Here is a 20,889-nt window from a genome sequence, read left to right as displayed (position 1 = left end):
GCTCTTAAGAAAGATACTTTAGCTTTTTTGCCTTTCCCATCACTGTCCATTGAGATAGAAATATTAGTTTATACGAGGTATATATATTAGCTTGTCTGGTGGGTCTACAGCTGTACAGAGACTGCATCCACTGGAAAAACCCATCCCCATATGTCACCTTTCCCTCAGCGCAGCCTTGCTCCGGACAAGCCAGAGAACGAAGGCCCAGCCATAGGGTCCAGTTACACAGGTTCAAGATTGGACTAAAAGGTACCGAGCTCAATCTTCCAAGTCAACAATCGCTTTTTTGGGTCTGAAGTGGTTTCAGCTCCGGTTGTGCCCAAATTCACCAGAAAAAGCACCAAAGCTTGCTCTTGCACCTTCCAGAAGCATTGAAATTGCAACTGCAATTCGCTTTCAAGTTCTACAAAATGCGCAAGAGTGCGACGCTAATCCTCAGTACAGTGGTACGAGTAGAGTCCTGTATTTAATTTTGTGTGCCATTCCATGTTGTCCTCAGCGTCGGTAGAGTGAGTTTTGTCTCCTCCATTCATGGATGGTAATCCTTTGTTGGAGCTGGACTGTGATCTTGTAAGATCGATATATTGGCTCGTTTGCCACTCCTATCGCTGCCCCTTGAGGTAGCTATATTTGCTTATATGAGGTATATGTATTAGCTTGTCTGGTGGACCCTGCAGCTAGGAAGCGACTGTACCGAATGGTGAAACCCTTCCTCTTATGTCCCCTTTCTTGTAAGCACAGCCTTGCTCCAGACAAGCCAGAGAATGATGGAGCTGCAATAGGCTCCAGTTACTCACGGTCCAGATTGGACTAAATGTAACTGGGCTCAAATATCCAAGTGAGCAATCGGCTGTTTAGGGCATGAAGTGGTTTCAGCACCAGTCGTTCCGTGGTCTTAAGGATCAGCATCGCAATTCTGAGCATTCTGTGGAACTTTAAAGGAATTTGCAGTAGCATTTTCTATGCTTCTGGAAATGGCATGGGCAAGCTTTGGTGCTTCATCAGGTGAGTTTTGCACAACCTGCTTCCTGTCTTTAATTTTCTGTGCAATTCCATTTTCTCCTCTGCATCGGTGGAGTGAATACTGGCTTCTCCATTCAAAGTTGGTAATCCTTTGTTGGAGTCGGAGTGTGAGCTCTTAAGATAGATACTTTAGCTCTTTTGCCTTTCCCATCACTGTCCATTGAGATAGAAATATTAGTTTATACGAGGTATATATATTAGCTTGTCTGGTGGGTCTACAGCTTTACAGAGACTGCAACCACTGGAAAAACCCGTCCCCATATGTCACCTTTCCCTCAGCGCAGCCTTGCTCCGGACAAGCCAGAGAACGAAGGCCCAGCCATAGGGTCCAGTTACACAGGTTCAAGATTGGACTAAAAGGTACCGAGCTCAATCTTCCAAGTCAACAATCGCTTTTTTAGGTATGAAGTGGTTTCAGCTCCGGTTGTGCCCAAATTCACCGGAAAAAGCACCAAAGCTTGCCCCTACAACTTCCAGAAGCATTGAAATTGCAAATGCAATTCGCTTTCAAGTTCTACAAAATGCGCAAGAGTGAGATGCTAATCCTCAATACAATGGAACGAGTAGAGTCCTGTATTTAATTTTGTGTGCCATTCCATGTTGTCCTCAGCGTCGGTATAGTGAGTTTTGTCTCCTCCATTCATGGATGGTAATCCTTTGTTGGAGCTGGACTGTGAGCTTGTAAGATCGATATATTGGCTCGTTTGCCACTCCTATCGCTGCCCCTTGAGGTAGCTATATTTGCTTATATGAGGTATATGTATTAGCTTGTCTGGTGAACCCTGCAGCTAAGCAGCGATTGTAACAAATAATAAAACCCTTCCTCTTATGTCCCCTTTCTTGTAAGCACAGCCTTGCTCCAGACAAGCCAGAGAATGAAGCAGCAGTAATAGGCTCCAGTTACTCACGGTCCAGATTGGACTAAATGTAACTGGGCTCAAATATCCAAGTGAGCAATAGGCTGTTTAGGGCATGAAGTGGTTTCAGCACCAGTCGTTCCGTGGTCTTAAGGATCAGCATCGCAGTACTGAGCATTCTGTGGAACTTTAAAGGAATTTGCAGTAGCATGTTCTATGCTTCTGGAAGTGGCATGGGCAAGCTTTGGTGCTTCATCAGGTGACTTTGGCACAACCTGCTTCCTGTCTTTAATTTTCTGTGCAATTCCATGTTCTCCTCTGCATCGGTGGAGTGAATACTGGCTTCTCCATTAAATGTTGGTAATCCTTTGTTGGAGTCGGAGTGTGAGCTCTTAAGAAAGATACTTTAGCTTTTTTGCCTTTCCCATCACTGTCCATTGAGATAGAAATATTAGTTTATACGAGGTATATATATTAGCTTGTCTGGTGGGTCTACAGCTGTACAGAGACTGCAACCACTGGAAAAACCCGTCCCCATATGTCACCTTTCCCTCAGCGCAGCCTTGCTCCGGACAAGCCAGAGAACGAAGGCCCAGCCATAGGGTCCAGTTACACAGGTTCAAGATTGGACTAAAAGGTACGGAGCTCAATCTTCCAAGTCAACAATCGCTTTTTTGGGTATGAAGTGGTTTCAGCTCCGGTTGTGCCCAAATTCACCAGAAAAAGCACCAAAGCTTGCTCTTGCACCTTCCAGAAGCATTAAAATTGCAACTGCAATCCGCTTTCAAGTTCTACAAAATGCGCAAGAGTGCGACGCTAATCCTCAGTACAATGGTACGAGTAGAGTCCTGTATTTAATTTTGTGTGCCATTCCATGTTGTCCTCAGCGTCGGTAGAGTGAGTTTTGTCTCCTCCATTCATGGATGGTAATCCTTTGTTGGAGCCGGACTGTGAGCTTGTAAGATAGATATATTGGCTCGTTTGCCACTCCTATCGCTGTCCCTTGAGGTAGATATATTTGCTTATATGAGGTAGATGTATTAGCTTGTCTGGTGGACCCTGCAGCTAGGCAGCGACTGTACCGAATGGTGAAACCCTTCCTCTTATGTCCCCTTTCTTGTAAGCACAGCCTTGCTCCAGACAAGCCAGAGAATGATGGAGCTGCAATAGGCTCCAGTTACTCACGGTCCAGATTGGACTAAATGTAACTGGGCTCAAATATCCAAGTGAGCAATCGGCTGTTTAGGGCATGAAGTGGTTTCAGCACCAGTCGTTCCGTGGTCTTAAGGATCAGCATCGCAGTTCTGAGCATTCTGTGGAATTTTAAAGGAATTTGCAGTAGCATTTTCTATGCTTCTGGAAATGGCATGGGCAAGCTTTGGTGCTTCATCAGGTGAGTTTGGCACAACCTGCTTCCTGTCTTTAATTTTCTGTGCAATTCCATTTTCTCCTCTGCATCGGTGGAGTGAATACTGGCTTCTCCATTCAATGTTGGTAATCCTTTGTTGGAGTCTGAGTGTGAGCTCTTAAGATAGATACTTTAGCTTTTTTGCCTTCCCCATCACTGTCCATTGAGATAGAAATATTAGTTTATACGAGGTATATATATTAGCTTGTCTGGTGGGTCTACAGCTGTACAGAGACTGCAACCACTGGAAAAACCCGTCCCCATATGTCACCTTTCCCTCAGCGCAGCCTTGCTCCGGACAAGCCAGAGAACAAAGGCCCAGCCATAGGGTCCAGTTACAGAGGTTCCAGATTGGACTAAAAGGTACGGAGCTCAATCTTCCAAGTCAACAATCGCTTTTTGGGTATGAAGTGGTTTCAGCTCCGGTTGTGCCCAAATTCACCAGAAAAAGCACCAAAGCTTGCTCTTGCACCTTCCAGAAGCATTGAAATTGCAACTGCAATTCGCTTTCAAGTTCTACAAAATGCGCAAGAGTGCAACGCTAATCCTCAGTACATTGGTACGAGTAGAGTCCTGTATTTAATTTTGTGTGCCATTCCATGTTGTCCTCAGCGTCGGTAGAGTGAGTTTTGTCTCCTCCATTCACGGATGGTAATCCTTTGTTGGAGCCGGACTGTGAGCTTGTAAGATAGATATATTGGCTCGTTTGCCACTCCTATCGCTGTCCCTTGAGGTAGATATATTTGCTTATATGAGGTAGATGTATTAGCTTGTCTGGTGGACCCTGCAGCTAGGCAGCGACTGTACCGAATGGTGAAACCCTTCCTCTTATGTCCCCTTTCTTGTAAGCACAGCCTTGCTCCAGACAAGCCAGAGAATGATGGAGCTGCAATAGGCTGCAGTTACTCACGGTCCAGATTGGACTAAATGTAACTGGGCTCAAATATCTAAGTGAGCAATCGGCTGTTTAGGGCATGAAGTGGTTTCAGCACCAGTCGTTCCGTGGTCTTAAGGATCAGCATCGCAGTTCTGAGTATTCTGTGGAATTTTAAAGGAATTTGCAGTTGCATTTTCTATGCTTCTGGAAATGGCATGGGCAAGCTTTGGTGCTTCATCAGGTGAGTGTGGCACAACCTGCTTCCTGTCTTTAATTTTCTGTGCAATTCCATTTTCTCCTCTGCATCGGTGGAGTGAATACTGGCTTCTCCATTCAATGTTGGTAATCCTTTGTTGGAGTCTGAGTGTGAGCTCTTAAGATAGATACTTTAGCTTTTTTGCCTTTCCCATCACTGTCCATTGAGATAGAAATATTAGTTTATACGAGGTATATATATTAGCTTGTCTGGTGGGTCTACAGCTGTACAGAGACTGCAACCACTGGAAAAACCCGTCCCCATATGTCACCTTTCCCTCAGCGCAGCCTTGCTCCGGACAAGCCAGAGAACAAAGGCCCAGCCATAGGGTCCAGTTACAGAGGTTCCAGATTGGACTAAAAGGTACGGAGCTCAATCTTCCAAGTCAACAATCGCTTTTTGGGTATGAAGTGGTTTCAGCTCCGGTTGTGCCCAAATTCACCAGAAAAAGCACCAAAGCTTGCTCTTGCACCTTCCAGAAGCATTGAAATTGCAACTGCAATTCGCTTTCAAGTTCTACAAAATGCGCAAGAGTGCAACGCTAATCCTCAGTACATTGGTACGAGTAGAGTCCTGTATTTAATTTTGTGTGCCATTCCATGTTGTCCTCAGCGTCGGTAGAGTGAGTTTTGTCTCCTCCATTCACGGATGGTAATCCTTTGTTGGAGCCGGACTGTGAGCTTGTAAGATAGATATATTGGCTCGTTTGCCACTCCTATCGCTGTCCTTTGAGGTAGATATATTTGCTTATATGAGGTAGATGTATTAGCTTGTCTGGTGGACCCTGCAGCTAGGCAGCGACTGTACCGAATGGTGAAACCCTTCCTCTTATGTCCCCTTTCTTGTAAGCACAGCCTTGCTCCAGACAAGCCAGAGAATGATGGAGCTGCAATAGGCTCCAGTTACTCACGGTCCAGATTGGACTAAATGTAACTGGGCTCAAATATCCAAGTGAGCAATCGGCTGTTTAGGGCATGAAGTGGTTTCAGCACCAGTCGTTCCGTGGTCTTAAGGATCAGCATCGCAGTTCTGAGCATTCTGTGGAACTTTAAAGGAATTTGCAGTAGCATTTTCTATGCTTCTGGAAGTGGCATGGGCAAGCTTTGGTGCTTCATCAGGTGACTTTGGCACAACCTGCTTCCGGTCTTTAATTTTCTGTGCAATTCCATTTTCTCCTCTGCATCGGTGGAGTGAATACTGGCTTCTCCATTAAATGTTGGTAATCCTTTGTTGGAGTCGGAGTGTGAGCTCTTAAGAAAGATACTTTAGCTGTTTTGCCTTTCCCATCACTGTCCATTGAGATAGAAATATTAGTTTATACGAGGTATATATAGTAGCTTGTCTGGTGGGTCTACAGCTGTACAGAGACTGCAACCACTGGAAAAACCCGTCCCCATATGTCACCTTTCCCTCAGCGCAGCCTTGCTCCGGACAAGCCAGAGAACGAAGGCCCAGCCATAGGGTCCAGTTACACAGGTTCAAGATTGGACTAAAAGGTACGGAGCTCAATCTTCCAAGTCAACAATCGCTTTTTTGGGTATGAAGTGGTTTCAGCTCCGGTTGTGCCCAAATTCACCAGAAAAAGCACCAAAGCTTGCTCTTGCACCTTCCAGAAGCATTGAAATTGCAACTGCAATTCGCTTTCAAGTTCTACAAAATGCGCAAGAGTGCGACGCTAATCCTCAGTACAATGGTACGAGTAGAGTCCTGTATTTAATTTTGTGTGCCATTCCATGTTGTCCTCAGCGTCGGTAGAGTGAGTTTTGTCTCCCCCATTCATGGATGGTAATCCTTTGTTGGAGCCGGACTGTGAGCTTGTAAGATAGATATATTGGCTCGTTTGCCACTCCTATCGCTGTCCCTTGAGGTAGATATATTTGCTTATATGAGGTAGATGTATTAGCTTGTCTGGTGGACCCTGCAGCTAGGCAGCGACTGTACCGAATGGTGAAACCCTTCCTCTTATGTCCCCTTTCGTGTAAGCACAGCCTTGCTCTAGACAAGCCAGAGAATGATGGAGCTGCAATAGGCTCCAGTTACTCACGGTCCAGATTGGACTAAATGTAACTGGGCTCAAATATCCAAGTGAGCAATCGGCTGTTTAGGGCATGAAGTGGTTTCAGCACCAGTCGTTCCGTGGTCTTAAGGATCAGCATCGCAATTCTGAGCATTCTGTGGAACTTTAAAGGAATTTGCAGTAGCATTTTCTATGCTTCTGGAAATGGCATGGGCAAGCTTTGGTGCTTCATCAGGTGAGTTTGGCACAACCTGCTTCCTGTCTTTAATTTTCTGTGCAATTCCATTTTCTCCTCTGCATCGGTGGAGTGAACACTGGCTTCTCCATTGAATGTTGGTAATCCTTTGTTGGAGTCGGAGTGTGAGCTCTTAAGATAGATACTTTAGCTTTTTTGCCTTTCCCATCACTGTCCATTGAGATAGAAATATTAGTTTATACGAGATATATATATTAGCTTGTCTGGTGGGTCTACAGCTGTACAGAGACTGCAACCACTGGAAAAACCCGTCCCCATATGTCACCTTTCGCTTTGGGTATGAAGTGGTTTCAGCTCCGGTTGTGCCCAAATTCACCAGAAAAAGCACCAAAGCTTGCTCTTGCATCTTCCAGAAGCATTGAAATTGCAACTGCAATTCGCTTTCAAGTTCTGCAAAATGCGCAAGAGTGCGACGCTAATCCTCAGTACAATGGTACGAGTAGAGTCCTGTATTTAATTTTGTGTGCCATTCCATGTTGTCCTCAGCGTCGGTAGAGTGAGTTTTGTCTCCTCCATTCATGGATGGTAATCCTTTGTTGGAGCCGGACTGTGAGCTTGTAAGATAGATATATTGGCTCGTTTGCCAATCCTATCGCTGTCCCTTGAGATAGCTATATTTGCTTATATGAGGTATATGTATTAGCTTGTCTGGTGAACCCTGCAGCTAAGCAGCGACATTAACAAATAATAAAACCCTTCCTCTTATGTCCCCTTTCTTGTAAGCACAGCCTTTCTCCAGACAAGCCAGAGAATGAAGCAGCAGTAATAGGCTCCAGTTACTCACGGTCCAGATTGGACTAAATGTAACTGGGCTCAAATATCCAAGTGAGCAACCGGCTGTTTAGGGCATGAAGTGGTTTCAGCACCAGTCGTTCCGTGGTCTTAAGGATCAGCATCGCAGTTCTGAGCATTCTGTGGAACTTTAAAGGAATTTGCAGTAGCATTTTCTATGCTTCTGGAAATGGCATGGGCAGGTTTTGGTGCTTCATCAGGTGAGTTTGGCACAACCTGCTTCCTGTCTTTAATTTTCTGTGCAATTCCATTTTCTCCTCTGCATCGGAGGAGTGAATACTGGCTTCTCCATTGAATGTTGTTAATCCTTTGTTGGAGTCGGAGTGTGAGCTCTTAAGATAGATACTTTAGCTTTTTTGCCTTTCCCATCACTGTCCATTGAGATAGAAATATTAGTTTATACGAGGTATATATATTAGCTTGTCTGGTGGGTCTACAGCTTTACAGAGACTGCAACCACTGGAAAAACCCGTCCCCATATGTCACCTTTCCCTCAGCGCAGCCTTGCTCCGGACAAGCCAGAGAACGAAGGCCCAGCCATAGGGTCCAGTTACACAGGTTCAAGCTTGGACTAAAAGGTACCGAGCTCAATCTTCCAAGTCAACATTCGCTTTTTTGGGTAGGAAGTGGTTTCAGCTCCGGTTGTGCCCAAAATCACCGGAAAAAGCACCAAAGCTTGCCCCTGCAACTTCCAGAAGCATTGAAATTGCAACTGCAATTCACTTTCAAGTTCTACAAAATGTGCAAGAGTGAGACGCTAATCCTCAATACAATGGAACGAGTAGAGTCCTGTATTTAATTTTGTGTGCCATTCCATGTTGTCCTCAGCGTCGGTATAGTGAGTTTTGTCTCCTCCATTCATGGATGGTAATCCTTTTTGGAGCTGGACTGTGAGCTTGTAAGATCGATATATTGGCTCGTTTGCCACTCCTATCGCTGCCCCTTGAGGTAGCTATATTTGCTTATATGAGGTATATGTATTAGCTTGTCTGGTGAACCCTGCAGCTAAGCAGCGACTGTAACAAATAATAAAACCCTTCCTCTTATGTCCCCTTTCTTGTAAGCACAGCCTTGCTCCAGACAAGCCAGAGAATGAAGCAGCAGTAATAGGCTCCAGTTACTCACGGTCCAGATTGGACTAAATGTAACTGGGCTCAAATATCCAAGTGAGCAATCGGCTGTTTAGGGCACGAAGTGGTTTCAGCACCAGTCGTTCCGTGGTCTTAAGGATCAGCATCGCAGTTCTGAGCATTCTGTGGAACTTTAAAGGAATTTGCAGTAGCATTTTCTATGCTTCTGGAAATGGCATGGGCAAGCTTTGGTGCTTCATCAGGTGAGTTTGGCACAACCTGCTTCCTGTCTTTAATTTTCTGTGCAATTCCATTTTCTCCTCTGCATCGGTGGAGTGAATACTGGCTTCTCCATTGAATGTTGGTAATCCTTTGTTGGAGTCGGAGTGTGAGCTCTTAAGATAGATACTTTAGCTTTTTTGCCTTTCCCATCACTGTCCATTGAGATAGAAATATTAGTTTATACGAGGTATATATATTAGCTTGTCTGGTGGGTCTACAGCTGTACAGAGACTGCAACCACTGGAAAAACCCGTCCCCATAGGTCACCTTTCCCTCAGCGCAGCCTTGCTCCGGACAAGCCAGAGAACGAAGGCCCAGCCATAGGGTCCAGTTACACAGGTTCAAGATTGGACTAAAAGGTACGGAGCTCAATCTTCCAAGTCAACAATCGCTTTTTTGGGTATGAAGTGGTTTCAGCTCCGGTTGTGCCCAAATTCACCAGAAAAAGCACCAAAGCTTGCTCTTGCACCTTCCAGAAGCATTGAAATTGCAACTGCAATTCGCTTTCAAGTTCTACAAAATGCGCAAGAGTGCGACGCTAATCCTCAGTACAATGGTACGAGTAGAGTCCTGTATTTAATTTTGTGTGCCATTCCATGTTGTCCTCAGCGTCGGTAGAGTGAGTTTTGTCTCCTCCATTCATGGATGGTAATCCTTTGTTGGAGCCGGACTGTGAGCTTGTAAGATAGATATATTGGCTCGTTTGCCACTCCTATCGCTGTCCCTTGAGGTAGCTATATTTGCTTATATGAGGTAGATGTATTAGCTTGTCTGGTGGACCCTGCAGCTAGGCAGCGACTGTACCGAATGGTGAAACCCTTCCTCTTATGTCCCCTTTCTTGTAAGCACAGCCTTGCTCCAGACAAGCCAGAGAATGATGGAGCTGCAATAGGCTCCAGTTACTCACGGTCCAGATTGGACTAAATGTAACTGGGCTCAAATATCCAAGTGAGCAATCGGCTGTTTAGGGCATGAAGTGGTTAAAGCACCAGTCGTTCTGTGGTCTTAAGAATCAGCGCCGCAGTCCTGAGCATTCTGCGGAACTTTAAACGATTTGCAGTAGCAATTTCAATGCTTCTGGAAATGGCATGGGCAAGCTTTGGTGCTTCATCAGGTGAGTTTGGTACAACCTGCTTCCTGTCTTTAATTTTCTGTGCAATTCCATTTTCTCCTCTGCATCGGTGGAGTGAATACTGGCTTCTCCATTCACTGTTGGTAATCCTTTGTTGGAGTCGGAGTGTGAGCTCTTAAGATAGATACTTTAGCTTTTTTGCCTTTCCCATCACTGTCCATTGAGATAGAAATATTAGTTTATACGAGGTATATATATTAGCTTGTCTGGTGGGTCTACAGCTGTACAGAGACTGCAACCACTGGAAAAACCCGTCCCCATATGTCACCTTTCCCTCAGCGCAGCCTTGCTCCGGACAAGCCAGAGAACGAAGGCCCAGCCATAGGGTCCAGTTACACAGGTTCAAGATTGGACTAAAAGGTACGGAGTTCAATCTTCCAAGTCAACAATCGCTTTTTTAGGTATAAAGTGTTTTCAGCTCCGGTTGTGCCCAAATTCACCAGAAAAAGCACCAAAGCTTGCTCTTGCACCTTCCAGAAGCATTGAAATTGCAACTGCAATTCGCTTTCAAGTTCTACAAAATGCGCAAGAGTGAGACGCTAATCCTCAATACAATGGAACGAGTAGAGTCCTGTATTTAATTTTGTGTGCCATTCCATGTTGTCCTCAGCGTCGGTATAGTGAGTTTTGTCTCCTCCATTCATGGATGGTAATCCTTTGTTGGAGCCGGACTGTGAGCTTTTAAGATCGATATATTGGCTTGTTTGCCACTCCTATCACTGCCCCTTGAGGTAGCTATATTTGCTTATATGAGGTATATGTATTAGCTTGTCTGGTGAACCCGGCAGCTAAGCAGCGACTGTAACAAATAAAAAACCCTCCCTTTTATGTCCCCTTTCTTGTAAGCACAGCCTTGCTCCAGACAAGCCAGAGAATGAAGCAGCAGTAATAGGCTCCAGTTACTCACGGTCCAGATTGGACTAAATGTAACTGGGCTCAAATATCCAAGTGAGCAACCGGCTGTTTAGGGCATGAAGTGGTTTCAGCACCAGTCGTTCCGTGGTCTTAAGGATCAGCATCGCAGTTCTAAGCATTCTGTGGAACTTTAAAGGAATTTGCAGTAGCATTTTCTATGCTTCTGGAAATGGCATGGGCAAGCTTTGGTGCTTCATCAGGTGAGTTTGGTACAACCTGCTTCCTGTCTTTAATTTTCTGTGCAATTCCATTTTCTCCTCTGCATCGGTGGAGTGAATACTGGCTCCTCCATTCACTGTTGGTAATCCTTTGTTGGAGTCGGAGTGTGAGCTCTTAAGATAGATACTTTAGCTCTTTTGCCTTTCCCATCACTGTCCATTGAGATAGAAATATTAGTTTATACGAGGTATATATATTAGCTTGTCTGGTGGGTCTACAGCTTTACAGAGACTGCAACCACTGGAAAAACCCGTCCCCATATGTCACCTTTCCCTCAGCGCAGCCTTGCTCCGGACAAGCCAGAGAACGAAGGCCCACCCATAGGGTCCAGTTACACAGGTTCAAGATTGGACTAAAAGGTACCGAGCTCAATCTTCCAAGTCAACAATCGCTTTTTTGGGTATGAAGTGGTTTCAGCTCCGGTTGTGCCCAAATTCACCGGAAAAAGCACCAAAGCTTGCCCCTGCAACTTCCAGAAGCGTTGAAATTGTAACTGCAATTCGCTTTCAAGTTCTACAAAATGCGCAAGAGTGAGACGCTAATCCTCAATACAATGGAACGAGTAGAGTCCTGTATTTAATTTTGTGTGCCATTCCATGTTGTCCTCAGCGTCGGTATAGTGAGTTTTGTCTCCTCCATTCATGGATGGTAATCCTTTGTTGGAGCTGGACTGTGAGCTTGTAAGATCGATATATTGGCTCGTTTGCCACTCCTATCGCTGCCCCTTGAGGTAGCTATATTTGCTTATATGAGGTATATGTATTAGCTTGTCTGGTGAACCCTGCAGCTAAGCAGCGGCTGTAACAAATAATAAAACCCTTCCTCTTATGTCCCCTTTCTTGTAAGCACAGCCTTGCTCCAGACAAGCCAGAGAATGAAGCAGCAGTAATAGGCTCCAGTTACTCACGGTCCAGATTGGACTAAATGTAATTGGGCTCAAATATCCAAGTGAGCAATCGGCTGTTTAGGGCATGAAGTGGTTTCAGCACCAGTCGTTTCGTGGTCTTAAGGATCAGCATCGCAGTTCTGAGCATTCTGTGGAACTTTAAAGGAATTTGCAGTAGCATTTTCTATGCTTCTGGAAATGGCATGGGCAAGCTTTGGTGCTTCATCAGGTGAGTTTGGCACAACCTGCTTCCTGTCTTTAATTTTCTGTGCAATTCCATTTTCTCCTCTGCATCGGTGGAGTGAATACTGGCTTCTCCATTCAATGTTGGTAATCCTTTGTTGGAGTCGGAGTGTGAGCTCTTAAGATGGATACTTTAGCTTTTTTGCCTTTCCCATCACTGTCCATTGAGATAGAAATATTAGTTTATACGAGGTATATATATTAGCTTGTCTGGTGGGTCTACAGCTGTACAGAGACTGCAACCACTGGAAAAACCCGTCCCCATATGTCACCTTTCCCTCAGTGCAGCCTTGCTCCGGACAAGCCAGAGAACGAAGGCCCAGCCATAGGGTCCAGTTACACAGGTTCAAGATTGGACTAAAAGGTACCGAGCTCAATCTTCCAAGTCAACAATCGCTTTTTTGGGTATGAAGTGGTTTCAGCTCCGGTTGTGCCCAAATTCACCAGAAAAAGCACCAAAGCTTGCTCTTGCACCTTCCAGAAGCATTGAAATTGCAACTGCAATTCGCTTTCAAGTTCTACAAAATGCGCAAGAGTGCGACGCTAATCCTCAGTACAATGGTACGAGTAGAGTCCTGTATTTAATTTTGTGTGCCATTCCATGTTGTCCTCAGCGTCGGTAGAGTGAGTTTTGTCTCCTCCATTCATGGATGGTAATCCTTTGTTTGGGCCGGACTGTGAGCTTGTAAGATAGATATATTGGCTCGTTTGCCACTCCTATCGCTCTCCCTTGAGGTAGATATATTTGCTTATATGAGGTAGATGTATTAGCTTGTCTGGTGGACCCTGCAGCTAGGCAGCGACTGTACCGAATGGTGAAGCCCTTCCTCTTATGTCCCCTTTCTTGTAAGCACAGCCTTGCTCCAGACAAGCCAGAGAATGATGGAGCTGCAATAGGCTCCAGTTACTCACGGTCCAGATTGGACTAAATGTAACTGGGCTCAAATATCCAAGTGAGCAATCGGCTGTTTAGGGCATGGAGTGGTTAAAGCACCAGTCGTTCCGTGGTCTTAAGAATCAGCGCCGCAGTCCTGAGCATTCTGCGGAACTTTAAACGATTTGCAGTAGCAATTTCAATGCTTCTGGAAATGGCATGGGCAAGCTTTGGTGCTTCATCAGGTGAGTTTGGCACAACCTGCTTCCTGTCTTTAATTTTCTGTGCAATTCCATTTTCTCCTCTGCATCGGTGGAGTGAATACTGGCTTCTCCATTCAATGTTGGTAATCCTTTGTTGGAGTCGGAATGTGAGCTCTTAAGATAGATACTTTAGCTCTTTTGCCTTTCCCATCACTGTCCATTGAGATAGAAATATTAGTTTATACGAGGTATATATATTAGCTTGTCTGGTGGGTCTACAGCTGTACAGAGACTGCAACCACTGGAAAAACCCGTCCCCATATGTCACCTTTCCCTCAGCGCAGCCTTGCTCCGGACAAGCCAGAGAACGAAGGCCCAGCCATAGGGTCCAGTTAAACAGGTTCAAGATTGGACTAAAAGTTACGGAGCTTAATCTTCCAAGTCAACAATCGCTTTTTTGGGTATGAAGTGGTTTCAGCTCCGGTTGTGCCCAAATTCACCAGAAAAAGCACCAAAGCTTGCTCTTGCACCTTCCAGAAGCATTGAAATTGCAACTGCAATTCGCTTTCAAGTTCTACAAAATGCACAAGAGTGAGACGCTAATCCTCAATACAATGGAACGAGTAGAGTCCTGTATTTAATTTTGTGCGCCATTCCATGTTGTCCTCAGCGTCGGTATAGTGAGTTTTGTCTCCTCCATTCATGGATGGTAATCCTTTGTTGGAGCTGGACTGTGAGCTTGTAAGATTGATATATTGGCTCATTTGCCACTCCTATCACTGCCCCTTGATGTAGCTATATTTGCTTATATGAGGTATATGTATTAGCTTGTCTGGTGAACCCTGCAGCTAAGCAGCGACTGTAACAAATAAAAAATCCTTCCTCTTATGTCCCCTTTCTTGTAAGCACAGCCTTGCTCCAGACAAGCCAGAGAATGAAGCAGCAGTAATAGGCTCCAGTTACTCACGGTCCAGATTGGACTAAATGTAACTGGGCTCAAATATCCAAGTGAGCAACCGGCTGTTTAGGGCATGAAGTGGTTTCAGCACCAGTCGTTCCGTGGTCTTAAGGATCAGCATCGCAGTTCTGAGCATTCTGTGGAACTTTAAAGGAATTTGCAGTAGCATTTTCCATGCTTCTGGAAATGGCATGGGCAAGCTTTGGTGCTTCATCAGGTGAGTTTGGCACAACCTGCTTCCTGTCTTTAATTTTCTGTGCAATTCCATTTTCTCCTCTGCATTGGTGGAGTGAATACTGGCTTCTCCATTCAATGTTGGTAATCCTTTGTTGGAGTCGGAGTGTGAGCTCTTAAGATAGATACTTTAGCTTTTTTGCCTTTCCCATCACTGTCCATTGAGATAGAAATATTAGTTTATACGAGGTATATATATTAGCTTGTCTGGTGGGTCTACAGCTGTACAGAGACTGCAACCACTGGAAAAACCCGTCCCCATATGTCACCTTTCCCTCAGCGCAGCCTTGCTCCGGACAAGCCAGAGAACGAAGGCCCAGCCATAGGGTCCAGTTACACAGGTTCAAGATTGGACTAAAAGGTACCGAGCTCAATCTTCCAAGTCAACAATCGCTTTTTTGGGTCTGAAGTGGTTTCAGCTCCGGTTGTGCCCAAATTCACCAGAAAAAGCACCAAAGCTTGCTCTTGCACCTTCCAGAAGCATTGAAATTGCAACTGCAATTCGCTTTCAAGTTGTACAAAATGCGCAAGAGTGCGACGCTAATCCTCAGTACAATGGTACGAGTAGAGTCCTGTATTTAATTTTGTGTGCCATTCCATGTTGTCCTCAGCGTCGGTAGAGTGAGTTTTGTCTCCTCCATTCATGGATGGTAATCCTTTGTTGGAGCCGGACTGTGAGCTTGTAAGATAGATATATTGGCTCGTTTGCCACTCCTATCGCTGTCCCTTGAGGTAGATATATTTGCTTATATGAGGTAGATGTATTAGCTTGTCTGGTGGACCCTGCAGCTAGGCAGCGACTTTACCGAATGGTGAAACCCTTCCTCTTATGTCCCCTTTCTTGTAAGCACAGCCTTGCTCCAGACAAGCCAGAGAATGATGGAGCTGCAATAGGCTCCAGTTACTCACGGTCCAGATTGGACTAAATGTAACTGGGCTCAAATATCCAAGTGAGCAATCAGCTGTTTAGGGCATGAAGTGGTTAAAGCACCAGTCGTTCCGTGGTCTTAAGAATCAGCGCCGCAGTCCTGAGCATTCTGCGGAACTTTAAACGATTTGCAGTAGCAATTTCAATGCTTCTGGAAATGGCATGGGCAAGCTTTGGTGCTTCATCAGGTGAGTTTGGCACAACCTGCTTCCTGTCTTTAATTTTCTGTGCAATTCCATTTTCTCCTCTGCATTGGTGGAGTGAATACTGGCTTCTCCATTCAATGTTGGTAATCCTTTGTTGGAGTCGGAGTGTGAGCTCTTAAGATAGATACTTTAGCTCTTTTGCCTTTCCCATCACTGTCCATTGAGATAGAAATATTAGTTTATACGAGGTATATATATTAGCTTGTCTGGTGGGTCTACAGCTGTACAGAGACTGCAACCACTGGAAAAACCCGTCCCCATATGTCACCTTTCCCTCAGCGCAGCCTTGCTCCGGACAAGCCAGAGAACGAAGGCCCAGCCATAGGGTCCAGTTACACAGGTTCAAGCTTGGACTAAAAGGTACCGAGCTCAATCTTCCAAGTCAACATTCGCTTTTTTGGGTAGGAAGTGGTTTCAGCTCCGGTTGTGCCCAAAATCACCGGAAAAAGCACCAAAGCTTGCCCCTGCAACTTCCAGAAGCATTGAAATTGCAACTGCAATTCACTTTCAAGTTCTACAAAATGTGCAAGAGTGAGACGCTAATCCTCAATACAATGGAACGAGTAGAGTCCTGTATTTAATTTTGTGTGCCATTCCATGTTGTCCTCAGCGTCGGTATAGTGAGTTTTGTCTCCTCCATTCATGGATGGTAATCCTTTTTGGAGCTGGACTGTGAGCTTGTAAGATCGATATATTGGCTCGTTTGCCACTCCTATCGCTGCCCCTTGAGGTAGCTATATTTGCTTATATGAGGTATATGTATTAGCTTGTCTGGTGAACCCTGCAGCTAAGCAGCGACTGTAACAAATAATAAAACCCTTCCTCTTATGTCCCCTTTCTTGTAAGCACAGCCTTGCTCCAGACAAGCCAGAGAATGAAGCAGCAGTAATAGGCTCCAGTTACTCACGGTCCAGATTGGACTAAATGTAACTGGGCTCAAATATCCAAGTGAGCAATCGGCTGTTTAGGGCACGAAGTGGTTTCAGCACCAGTCGTTCCGTGGTCTTAAGGATCAGCATCGCAGTTCTGAGCATTCTGTGGAACTTTAAAGGAATTTGCAGTAGCATTTTCTATGCTTCTGGAAATGGCATGGGCAAGCTTTGGTGCTTCATCAGGTGAGTTTGGCACAACCTGCTTCCTGTCTTTAATTTTCTGTGCAATTCCATTTTCTCCTCTGCATCGGTGGAGTGAATACTGGCTTCTCCATTGAATGTTGGTAATCCTTTGTTGGAGTCGGAGTGTGAGCTCTTAAGATAGATACTTTAGCTTTTTTGCCTTTCCCATCACTGTCCATTGAGATAGAAATATTAGTTTATACGAGGTATATATATTAGCTTGTCTGGTGGGTCTACAGCTGTACAGAGACTGCAACCACTGGAAAAACCCGTCCCCATATGTCACCTTTCCCTCAGCGCAGCCTTGCTCCGGACAAGCCAGAGAACGAAGGCCCAGCCATAGGGTCCAGTTACACAGGTTCAAGCTTGGACTAAAAGGTACCGAGCTCAATCTTCCAAGTCAACATTCGCTTTTTTGGGTAGGAAGTGGTTTCAGCTCCGGTTGTGCCCAAAATCACCGGAAAAAGCACCAAAGCTTGCTCTTGCACCTTCCAGAAGCATTGAAATTGCAACTGCAATTCGCTTTCAAGTTCTACAAAATGCGCAAGAGTGCGACGCTAATCCTCAGTACAATGGTACGAGTAGAGTCCTGTATTTAATTTTGTGTGCCATTCCATGTTGTCCTCAGCGTCGGTAGAGTGAGTTTTGTCTCCTCCATTCATGGATGGTAATCCTTTGTTGGAGCCGGACTGTGAGCTTGTAAGATAGATATATTGGCTCGTTTGCCACTCCTATCGCTGTCCCTTGAGGTAGCTATATTTGCTTATATGAGGTAGATGTATTAGCTTGTCTGGTGGACCCTGCAGCTAGGCAGCGACTGTACCGAATGGTGAAACCCTTCCTCTTATGTCCCCTTTCTTGTAAGCACAGCCTTGCTCCAGACAAGCCAGAGAATGATGGAGCTGCAATAGGCTCCAGTTACTCACGGTCCAGATTGGACTAAATGTAACTGGGCTCAAATATCCAAGTGAGCAATCGGCTGTTTAGGGCATGAAGTGGTTAAAGCACCAGTCGTTCTGTGGTCTTAAGAATCAGCGCCGCAGTCCTGAGCATTCTGCGGAACTTTAACCGATTTGCAGTAGCAATTTCAATGCTTCTGGAAATGGCATGGGCAAGCTTTGGTGCTTCATCAGGTGAGTTTGGTACAACCTGCTTCCTGTCTTTAATTTTCTGTGCAATTCCATTTTCTCCTCTGCATCGGTGGAGTGAATACTGGCTTCTCCATTCACTGTTGGTAATCCTTTGTTGGAGTCGGAGTGTGAGCTCTTAAGATAGATACTTTAGCTTTTTTGCCTTTCCCATCACTGTCCATTGAGATAGAAATATTAGTTTATACGAGGTATATATATTAGCTTGTCTGGTGGGTCTACAGCTGTACAGAGACTGCAACCACTGGAAAAACCCGTCCCCATATGTCACCTTTCCCTCAGCGCAGCCTTGCTCCGGACAAGCCAGAGAACGAAGGCCCAGCCATAGGGTCCAGTTACACAGGTTCAAGATTGGACTAAAAGGTACGGAGTTCAATCTTCCAAGTCAACAATCGCTTTTTTAGGTATAAAGTGTTTTCAGCTCCGGTTGTGCCCAAATTCACCAGAAAAAGCACCAAAGCTTGCTCTTGCACCTTCCAGAAGCATTGAAATTGCAACTGCAATTCGCTTTCAAGTTCTACAAAATGCGCAAGAGTGAGACGCTAATCCTCAATACAATGGAACGAGTAGAGTCCTGTATTTAATTTTGTGTGCCATTCCATGTTGTCCTCAGCGTCGGTATAGTGAGTTTTGTCTCCTCCATTCATGGATGGTAATCCTTTGTTGGAGCCGGACTGTGAGCTTTTAAGATCGATATATTGGCTTGTTTGCCACTCCTATCACTGCCCCTTGAGGTAGCTATATTTGCTTATATGAGGTATATGTATTAGCTTGTCTGGTGAACCCGGCAGCTAAGCAGCGACTGTAACAAATAAAAAACCCTCCCTCTTATGTCCCCTTTCTTGTAAGCACAGCCTTGCTCCAGACAAGCCAGAGAATGAAGCAGCAGTAATAGGCTCCAGTTACTCACGGTCCAGATTGGACTAAATGTAACTGGGCTCAAATATCCAAGTGAGCAACCGGCTGTTTAGGGCATGAAGTGGTTTCAGCACCAGTCGTTCCGTGGTCTTAAGGATCAGCATCGCAGTTCTAAGCATTCTGTGGAACTTTAAAGGAATTTGCAGGAGCATTTTCTATGCTTCTGGAAATGGCATGGGCAAGCTTTGGTGCTTCATCAGGTGAGTTTGGTACAACCTGCTTCCTGTCTTTAATTTTCTGTGCAATTCCATTTTCTCCTCTGCATCGGTGGAGTGAATACTGGCTTCTCCATTCACTGTTGGTAATCCTTTGTTGGAGTCGGAGTGTGAGCTCTTAAGATAGATACTTTAGCTCTTTTGCCTTTCCCATCACTGTCCATTGAGATAGAAATATTAGTTTATACGAGGTATATATATTAGCTTGTCTGGTGGGTCTACAGCTTTACAGAGACTGCAACCACTGGAAAAACCCGTCCCCATATGTCACCTTTCCCTCAGCGCAGCCTTGCTCCGGACAAGCCAGAGAACGAAGGCCCACCCATAGGGTCCAGTTACACAGGTTCAAGATTGGACTAAAAGGTACCGAGCTCAATCTTCCAAGTCAACAATCGCTTTTTTGGGTATGAAGTGGTTTCAGCTCCGGTTGTGCCCAAATTCACCGGAAAAAGCACCAAAGCTTGCCCCTGCAACTTCCAGAAGCGTTGAAATTGTAACTGCAATTCGCTTTCAAGTTCTACAAAATGCGCAAGAGTGAGACGCTAATCCTCAATACAATGGAACGAGTAGAGTCCTGTATTTAATTTTGTGTGCCATTCCATGTTGTCCTCAGCGTCGGTATAGTGAGTTTTGTCTCCTCCATTCATGGATGGTAATCCTTTGTTGGAGCTGGACTGTGAGCTTGTAAGATCGATATATTGGCTCGTTTGCCACTCCTATCGCTGCCCCTTGAGGTAGCTATATTTGCTTATATGAGGTATATGTATTAGCTTGTCTGGTGAACCCTGCAGCTAAGCAGCGGCTGTAACAAATAATAAAACCCTTCCTCTTATGTCCCCTTTCTTGTAAGCACAGCCTTGCTCCAGACAAGCCAGAGAATGAAGCAGCAGTAATAGGCTCCAGTTACTCACGGTCCAGATTGGACTAAATGTAATTGGGCTCAAATATCCAAGTGAGCAATCGGCTGTTTAGGGCATGAAGTGGTTTCAGCACCAGTCGTTTCGTGGTCTTAAGGATCAGCATCGCAGTTCTGAGCATTCTGTGGAACTTTAAAGGAATTTGCAGTAGCATTTTCTATGCTTCTGGAAATGGCATGGGCAAGCTTTGGTGCTTCATCAGGTGAGTTTGGCACAACCTGCTTCCTGTCTTTAATTTTCTGTGCAATTCCATTTTCTCCTCTGCATCGGTGGAGTGAATACTGGCTTCTCCATTCAATGTTGGTAATCCTTTGTTGGAGTCGGAGTGTGAGCTCTTAAGATGGATACTTTAGCTTTTTTGCCTTTCCCATCACTGTCCATTGAGATAGAAATATTAGTTTATACGAGGTATATATATTAGCTTGTCTGGTGGGTCTACAGCTGTACAGAGACTGCAACCACTGGAAAAACCCGTCCCCATATGTCACCTTTCCCTCAGCGCAGCCTTGCTCCGGACAAGCCAGAGAACGAAGGCCCAGCCATAGGGTCCAGTTACACAGGTTCAAGATTGGACTAAAAGGTACCGAGCTCAATCTTCCAAGTCAACAATCGCTTTTTTGGGTATGAAGTGGTTTCAGCTCCGGTTGTGCCCAAATTCACCAGAAAAAGCACCAAAGCTTGCTCTTGCACCTTCCAGAAGCATTGAAATTGCAACTGCAATTCGCTTTCAAGTTCTACAAAATGCGCAAGAGTGCGACGCTAATCCTCAGTACAATGGTACGAGTAGAGTCCTGTATTTAATTTTGTGTGCCATTCCATGTTGTCCTCAGCGTCGGTAGAGTGAGTTTTGTCTCCTCCATTCATGGATGGTAATCCTTTGTTTGGGCCGGACTGTGAGCTTGTAAGATAGATATATTGGCTCGTTTGCCACTCCTATCGC

The sequence above is a fragment of the Triturus cristatus genome, chromosome 11 (assembly GCF_964204655.1).
Source record: "Triturus cristatus chromosome 11, aTriCri1.1, whole genome shotgun sequence".
NCBI lineage: Eukaryota > Metazoa > Chordata > Amphibia > Caudata > Salamandridae > Triturus > Triturus cristatus.
Note: the sequence above shows the minus strand (reverse complement) of the source record.